Here is an 8,810-nt window from a genome sequence, read left to right as displayed (position 1 = left end):
ATATATTTTAATAAATATTATGCTTTACTTCATTTACCCGAGAAGTAATGTATCGGACGTCATGTGGCAATTTTACGTCATAATGCTCTCTTACCAGTCCACGCGTCAAACGTTGTTTATCGCATAATATAGAGTTTGATTTCCTTCTTTGATAAGCTGGAACTCAAATCGAGCCATGTTAGAATTCTTCTTAAACAAAAAAAAAATGTTACAAATGGTATGCACCTAATGTTCCATTACAAGAAGCACATGTATTAGTTGTTGTGTCCACTCCTGCTGGACATTTCAGACAATTGTAGCCAGTAGATGAAGCAACCTGTAATAACCAAGAAAATTATCACATGTATATTTTTTTTATTAAAAGCACTGTCTGACAAGAGGTACTATTTCAGTAATAAAGCATAAATTATGATATTTTAAGGACATTACTGATTTACTTTTAAGATGAAGCAATATGCAAGCACTTAATTTGTTACAGGTGTAGCATCCAATTAGAAAGCACTGCATCTACTTACCACTGTGAGATTTTGTTTGTTTGCAGCCCATTTTAGATTATGATGCTAAAGATTTTTCTCTGCAAAAACCTTTCCTCAGATATAAATCAAGTATGACAATATTGATCACTCTTTTAGATAATCTACAATGAACACATGAACAAAATACATCTGGCAAATTATCAATGCAAGAAGAAAACAAGTGACTGAGAATTGCAGCAGCAATACAGAAGTCCTCTACCAGTATAAAACTCAATGCACACAAAGTTATGGAGCTGAAACAATTTTGCTTGACCTTCAGTAGTGACCTTGATCTTTGACTGACAACCATGGGTCATGTGCGCGATACATAGTGTAATCATAGGGAACATTTCTGTGTAGTAATAAAATATTCCTTCAAAGCAATTAAAAGTTATGGGGCATAAACAAATCTTACTTGAAACTTAAACAATGACCTTGACCTTTAACTGACAAGCATAGATCATGTGTTGACACACTGTCTCATCATGGGGAACTTTTGTGCCTACCATTAAGGTAATCCATCAATGCATATAAAAGTTACAGAGCAGATACAATTTTTACTGTGTAGTAATAAAAAAATTCTTCAAAGCCATTAAAAAATATGGGGCTTAAACAAATTTAACTTGACCTTAAACAGTAACCTTGACCTTTAACTGACAAGCATAGGTTGACACAATGTCTCACCATGGGAATGTTTGTGTGTACCATTAAAATATCAATCAATGCATATAAAAGTTACACAGCAGATACTTTTTTTACTTCTTTGAGCTACAGGCATAGGTCATATATGTGCATAATCTACGTATTGCCCTCTATAAATATATTAAGTTTTATGAACCTAGCTTGAATACTTTTCGAGTAACTGCAGGATCCAGATTTGCAGACAGACAGACTGATGGAGGGCATTCCTATAGTCCCCTCCAGTGTTCCACCTGTAGGGGACTGATAATGGTAAAACTGAATGTTTGAGAGTTATGCCTTACCTGACCTGCTGGGCAAGCTTCACATGTGACATTCCCACCAAAACTTTGCTTGTATTTGAAGCCAAGTTTACAAATACAGGAAAAGCCTGAAATCCATGTAAACATAATTATCCAAAATAATATATTATTTATGCTTATAACTTATATCCATAATTGTCTGTGGATGAAAAGAGAAGAATCTAATGGCACTCAGTTGTTAGTGAAAATGGGTGTTAACAAAATTATGCTGTATCAGCTGTAATGGCAGCCATTTTAAGTCAAAGCAGTAAACTTTGATAAAACAAGTGAATGAAGTATTGCCATGCAATACAAAGTCCTCTACTGGAAGGCACCTAATTTTCTCTACTGCAGTATAGCATAATGAACTGATATCTGTTAATGATGTATAAACAATATTGTACTATATATACAGTATGTTATAAACAAGTAACTTGGATTAAAATTTGTATATATGAAACCCTATAGTTGATTTCATATAGCATTTTTGGCCGATTATAAAAAAGGTAAAGTTATTCATAGTAAAGAGAAAAAAAATCCATATATGTCCACACAAAACTCTTTACCAGGTAGAGATAGGTCAAAATACACCTAAAAATTGGATGTAACATGCATGTTGTACCACAGAAAACTGGTCTCGATTTTTCCCTACGGCCTGTAATAAATAAGTTACAATATAAGCTATTTATAGTAAAACAAAGAGACATAATTCTAAACAAGAGGGCCATAATGGCCCCATATCACTCACCTGTCATCATTGCATTTAAGGACAAGAATGTCAAAAAATCATAATCAAGATCAATCAAAAGAATCATGAGAAAATATAGTTGAAATTTTCTTAAAGGTATAGATACGTCAAAATACACTTATGAATTGGAGGTACCATCCATGTTGTACCACAGGAAAGTGGTCTCGGTTTTTCCCTATGGCCAATAATAAAAAAAGTTACTAATAAGCTATTTATAGTAACATAAAAGGGAAGTAATTAAAAAAAAAATTATTGTAAGTGAACAAAAGAAGGATCTGCCAAATAAAAACAAGAGCACTGCAATGCAACGCAAATGCAGAGCAATATACACACAAAACAAAGCCATATGACCTTTGACCCCTAAATGTGACCTTGACCTTGAAGTGAGCCATCCAAAACATGCCCTCTGCACATCGTTTGGATGAGGTGAACATTTGTGTCAGGTTTCTTTGAAATCCTTCAAGGGGTTCAAGAGTTACAGAGCGGCAGGGAAATTGCTAACCAACAGACAGACGAACACCGAGGCGATAACATAATACGATGGCATATAAAAAGGAATCGAGATCTTATGGTGATACAAGCTGTGTGCAAGTTTGGTTAAAATCAAATCATAAATGAAGCTGCTATTGTGCAGACAAAGTCAAAATAGCTAATTTTGGCCCTTGCCCGGGCCATAACTCTGGAACCCATCATGGGATCTGGCCAATTCAAGAAAGGAACCAAGATCTTATGGTGTCACAAGTTTTTGTGCAAGTTTGATTAAATTCAAATCATAAATGAAGTTGCTATTGTGCAGACAAGGTCAAAATAGCTAATTCTGGCCCTATCAGGGGCCATAACTCTGGAACCCATAATGGAATCTGGCCAGTTCAAGAAAGGAATCAAGATCTTGTGGGGATACAAGTTGTGTGCATGTTTGGTTAAAATCAAATCATAAATGAAGCTGCTATTGCGCAGACAAGGTCAAAATAACTAATTTTGGCCCTTTCAGGGGCCATAACTCTGAAACCCATTATGGGATCTGGTTGGTTCAAGAAAGGAACCGAGATCTTATGGTAACACAAGTAGCTTGTAAGCTGTCAACACGGTGTTTTTCTTTAGTCCTTTTCTTTAACACTATTTTCCATTGTCAATCTAGTCGTGACACATTTGAAGAAATGATTAGACTAAAGTTCATTTAAACCAACACATTATAAAACATTTGTCATTGTTCCTAATTTTCATAACAAGAGCAAAACCGTCATGCTTACTGTCATCAATACTGAAAATAGCAGAAAGAACAGTTATGCAGAAAGAATCTGTACCACCAGGTTTTCCTGTCAGATAGGCAGCGCCTACTTTCATATTATTATTAGACAGACTTCAGCAAAACAACTTGCAGCAGCAACCTTTAAATTTCAAAACTGATAAATAAACCGCCAAGTTTTTCATGTAGCATTTACGAACATGTCTGGACTCACCATCTGGGCTTGTGACTTGGAAGTTCTCATCTTGTGAACAATCTACGCATTCCAGTCGTGTCGTATCAAAGTATTGCCTGACTGTACCAACTGTGTTGCAATTAGAAGGTTCTACAAGCGGTATAGGGACTAGTTGGGCCTGAATGCAATAGATATTTGACAAAATATAAGTTAACAGTATAAATCTCTTCTTAATCACCGCCATTTTTGTTGATAGATACCATTTGGTTTACTCGGTCATCTTCCTTCGATTTACGTTAAACTTGATTTATGTATGTACTTGTTTTTAGTCAATTTGTTTAACCAAGTTGAACTTTTTTTTTGGAATTTATATTTTATTTCCAGAGAACTCCTTTTACATGTTCATAATATAGTATGAATACTTCAGTAAATCAATAACATCATATGTTGAATTACAAACAGATGACTGAACATAATACATAGTGACAAAGTCAGTGAATAACAACAACTGGAAAATAATTAATTAATAACGGATCAACAGGAAGTATGTAATGTGTTTAATGATTTTTTCATTAACGTGGCTAAAAATATAGGTAACAACTCAATTGAAGTAAATGAAAATCATCCAAGTTTTGTAGAAATCAAAGAAAACACTTCAATTAAAACTGAATTAACTTTTAAACCTGTTAGACCTGATTTTATTGATAAGCAAATTGATAAGTTATGCATTAAGAAAGCCACAGGAGCAGATGGTATTTCCTCTAAACTAGTTAAGCTGGCTAAACCTGTTATCTCAAATTATATCACTTCCATGGTTAACCAGTCTTTTACAACTTCAGCTTTCCCTGATACTTTAAAAATGGCACAAGTCACTCCTTTACATAAGAAAAACAGCAATCTTGAGAAAGGCAATTATCGCCCAGTCAGCATCCTTCCAATTGTGTCTAAAATTTTCGAACGTGCAATGAACACCCAAATCGTTGAATTTTTTTATCAGCATTTTAATATATATCTTTCTGCATTTAGGCCAAAATTTGGGTGTCAGACAACATTATTAAGGATCATTGAAGATTGGAAACAAGCGCTCGATGAAAATAAATATGTGGCAGCAGTCTTGATGGACCTGTCCAAGGCCTTTGATTGCCTTCCTCATGATTTGCTGATTCTTAAATTAAAACATTACGGAGTTAGTGATAGTGCATTAATGTTAATTACAAATTATTTAAGTAACAGAGAGCAATGTATTAAACTGGGTCATTTTACTAGCAGCTTTCAACATATACACAAGGGTGTGCCTCAGGGCTCTATCGTTGGGCCTGTTTTATTCAACATTTTCGTTAATGATATTTTCCATTTTGTAAAGAAAAGTAACTTGTATAATTACGCAGGTGACAACACACTATCTCATTCGGATCACAACATTAATGAAGTAAAAAATTCTTTAGAACAGGACAGTCTTTCTTTAATACAATGGTTTACTGACAACAAAATGCAGGCAAATCCTGATAAGTTTCAGGCAATAGCTTTAGGACCAAAATTAAACAAAAGTAACCTTTCCATAGATTTAAAAGATACTTCAATTATTTGTGAAGAGGAAGTCAAACTTTTAGGAGTTACAATAGATTTTAGATTAAATTTTAAAACTCATGTTTCAGATATTTGCAAAAAGGCTTCTAGACAGTTAAATGTGCTAAATCGTATTGGGAAAAATCTTTGTAAATTAGGAAAACTTAATATTTATTACTCTTTCATAATGTCAAATTTCAACTTCTGCCCCTTAACCTGGCATTTTTGTGGTGAAGTAAATACAAATAAAATAAAGACAATTCAAGAAAGAGCTTTACGGTTTATTTACAATGATTATACATCAAACTATCCATCTCTCCTAACTAAATCCAACCTACAAACCTTAAAAACTAGAAGATTAAGAACTATTGCCTTAGAAACATTTAAAATTATTAACAAACATGCACCAGTTTATCTTCATGATCTGATTACAGTAAAAAATAACTCATATTCTTTTAGGTACAGCGACACTGCAGAGGTTCCGCAAGTTAGAACCCAATGTATGGCCTGAACTCTTTCCACTCAGCAGCGCCCAGATTTTGGAACTCACTCCCTCAGCATTTCCATGAGGAAACAAACCTGAGCCAGTTCCGGAGTCTGATCAATGCCTGGAGCGGACAGAGTTGCAGATGCTCTTCATGTGCTGTTTTGAGTTAACCTCTGTTACATGCTTATTTTCATTCTGCTTTTGCTGATTTTATTTTGTTGTGCTTGCTTTTACCTAAGCATAGTATTTCTAAATGTATTTTATTACAGGATTTTCTTTGCTTCTTTGCTTGGTGTACATTGTACCTGCATTATTTGTGTTATGCTTTATGTTTGTATGCACGCTATACAACGTTTTGTTTTGCTGCAACTATCGAGATGCAGGTGCTAATCAGGTCATCTTGTTTTTAATTCTATCTTATAGGTGCTTTAGTAAATCAGACACATTTATGCTGTCTTTTTAATCCCCCGCCGTGGCGGAGGGATTATAGGAATGGTCTGCGTCCGTCCTTCCGTCCGTAACAAAATCGTGTCCGGTCCATATCTCCTAAACCCCTTGAAGGATTCTCATGAAACTTGGGTCAAATGATAACCTCATCAAGACGATGTGCAGAACCCATGAGTCAGCCTTGTCGGTTCAAGGTCAAAGTCACAACTCAAGGTCAAAGGTTTGAGCCTGCCATTTTGTGTCCGCTCTATATCTCCTAAACCCCTTGAAGGAATTTTATAAAACTTGGGTCAAATGATGACCTCATCAAGACGATGTGCAAAACCCATGAGTCAGCCATGCTGGCTCAAGGTCAAGGTCAAGGTCACAACTTAGGGTCAAAGGTTTGAGCCTTCCATTTTGTGTCCGCTCTATATCTCTTAAACCCCTTGAAGGATTTTCATCAAACTTGGGTCAAACGATCACCTCATCAAGGCGATGTGCAAAACTTATGAGTCAGCCATGTCGGCTCAAGGTCAAGGTCACAACTGAAGGTCAAATGTTTGAGCCTTCCATTTCGTGTCCGCTCTATATCTCCTAAACCCCTTGAAGGAATTTTATAAAACTTGGGTCAAATGATTACCTCATCAGAACGATGTGCAGAAATTATGAGTCAACCATGCCAGCTCAAGGTCAAGGTCACAGCTAAGGGTCGAATGTTTGAGCCTTCCATTTCGTATCCACTCTGTAGATCTCCTAAACCCCTTGAATGATTTTCATCAAACTTGGGTCAACTGATCACCTCATCAAGAACTCATGAGTCAGCCATGTCAACTCAAGGTCAAGGTCACAACTGAAGGTCAAAGGTTTCAGCTCTGTATCTCCTAAACCCCTTGAAGGATTTTCATGAAACTTGGGTCAAATGATCACCTCATCAAGACGTTGTGCAGAATTCATGAGTCAGCCATGTCAGTTCAAGGTCAATGTCACAGCTAAAATCAAAGGTTTACCCTTTCACTATCCATAGCAGTGGCGGGGGATTTAGCTGTCTTTCAGACTGCCTTGTATTTTCAGTTTTTATCCGATGTTTATCTTAGGCATCTTTAGGCTACGGTCAAGATTAGCATCAGTACCTCAGCTTTTCTTTTTATATGTAAATGTGCTGTTACATTATGATGTTTAATAATATGTCTGCAAATGCGTTTTTACTCATACTAAAATTGTGTATCAGTTGTTATATATTTGTTAAATAAGTCGGTCAATAGCTATTCATAGCTAATGTTGATTTGTTTGTGCCATACCGACAATAAATAAAATTTGTATTGTATTGTATTGTATATTGTACAACAACAGTCGTGAATATTCTAATATTCTATTGCCAGCAAAGATATCATCTAATATTATATACTTTCCTACTTATAGACAGAACAAGATAACTGAAGGGAGATAAAAGCTGTTATTAATGAAAACATACTTTCTAACTGTTTCCCTTTGTAGGGCTATGTTAAAGTCACGAAGAGAAAACAGATGTAAAGCTAAGAGATTGATATAAAACAAAATTTGTTATTTTTATTCTTTAAAATTTTAAATTATCTTTATAATAATATTTCTTATTCTTAATAACAATTTAGTCATGCCTTTTCTAACTTACCTAATCCATTCTAAGACTATGTATTGAGAAAAAATATTTTGCCAGTGGTTATAAGTTATAAAGTACACCGATTATCATTTTCTTCAGTTTGTTTAAGACAATAGAAATATTCACTGAGTTAAAGAGAGAAAAAAAGACAACAAAAGGTAACAGAATCTAGTTTGTAAGACAAGGTTGTCAGTTGATACTGTAATATCTTGAACACAATACTGACAATCCTTTGATGAGTTCCAGGTGTAACACAAGATGTTTACTTTGCTATATATATAAGGATATGTTAATCTAATCACATCTCCATTAATAGGATTATCGACAGGTGCTTAAATGATTGCTTGAATAAACTGTCCATCATACACCAGAAATCACTGAAGTTTCTATGTCTGAGGTTTCACTTTCTACATCACTCATAGCTGAGGAGAGAGTCCGTTTCAAGATTTTGCCCACAGGCAGCAAGCGCGGTACCCCTCTTCTTGTATCCACAGATGGATTCAGCTATACTACTCTGAAGCAGCTGAAGGATGGATCAAAGGTCTGTCGATGCTCCATTAGAAATAAGCGCAACCCATGTCAAGCTAAGGTAACGTCAACAGAAGACTCGTCGTTCGCAAGAAACCAGACATAACAGCCCATGTTCATCCATCAGATCCCAGTCTACTCTACAAGAAGGAGTTGATCGGCAGGATTAAGGAGGAGGTCAGTCATCACATATACCACTCGGCCCGTGACATCGTCAAGACTGTCTTACAATATCGGGGAGCTTGTCCGTTACATCAGACAACAGTGGATAGAGTCAGTTATTTCCAATTGAGAGCTGGTGTGTCTTCAAGTATAGGATCCGCACGAACTATGACGTCAAAGGTAATAACTTAGCAGTCTTAACCAGTTCAATATATTTAAATGCAAAGTCAAAGAAAATGCTTTGTCTTCTTAATCTAACATTCAAGCATAGCAATACCTAGAAATTGCTTTTGTAAAAAAGCACATGTCTCCCCCAATGCAAAATCGTATAGGCAAGA

General features: G+C 35.5%; 1 long non-coding RNA gene across 1 annotated transcript; it reads right to left on the bottom strand.

The window, feature by feature from the left end:
• Positions 1-225: 225 nt before the first annotated feature.
• Positions 226-3,900, bottom strand: LOC128552437 (uncharacterized). Its single transcript, XR_008369078.1, has 3 exons — positions 3,704-3,900; positions 1,499-1,584; positions 226-316 (listed from the first exon to the last, which is right to left on the bottom strand). It is a non-coding gene; the product is annotated as an uncharacterized LOC128552437 (long non-coding RNA).
• Positions 3,901-8,810: the final 4,910 nt, after the last annotated feature.

Source organism: Mercenaria mercenaria, unplaced genomic scaffold (assembly GCF_021730395.1).
Source record: "Mercenaria mercenaria strain notata unplaced genomic scaffold, MADL_Memer_1 contig_2801, whole genome shotgun sequence".
NCBI lineage: Eukaryota > Metazoa > Mollusca > Bivalvia > Venerida > Veneridae > Mercenaria > Mercenaria mercenaria.
This window is presented reverse-complemented; position numbering and strand designations above follow the sequence as displayed.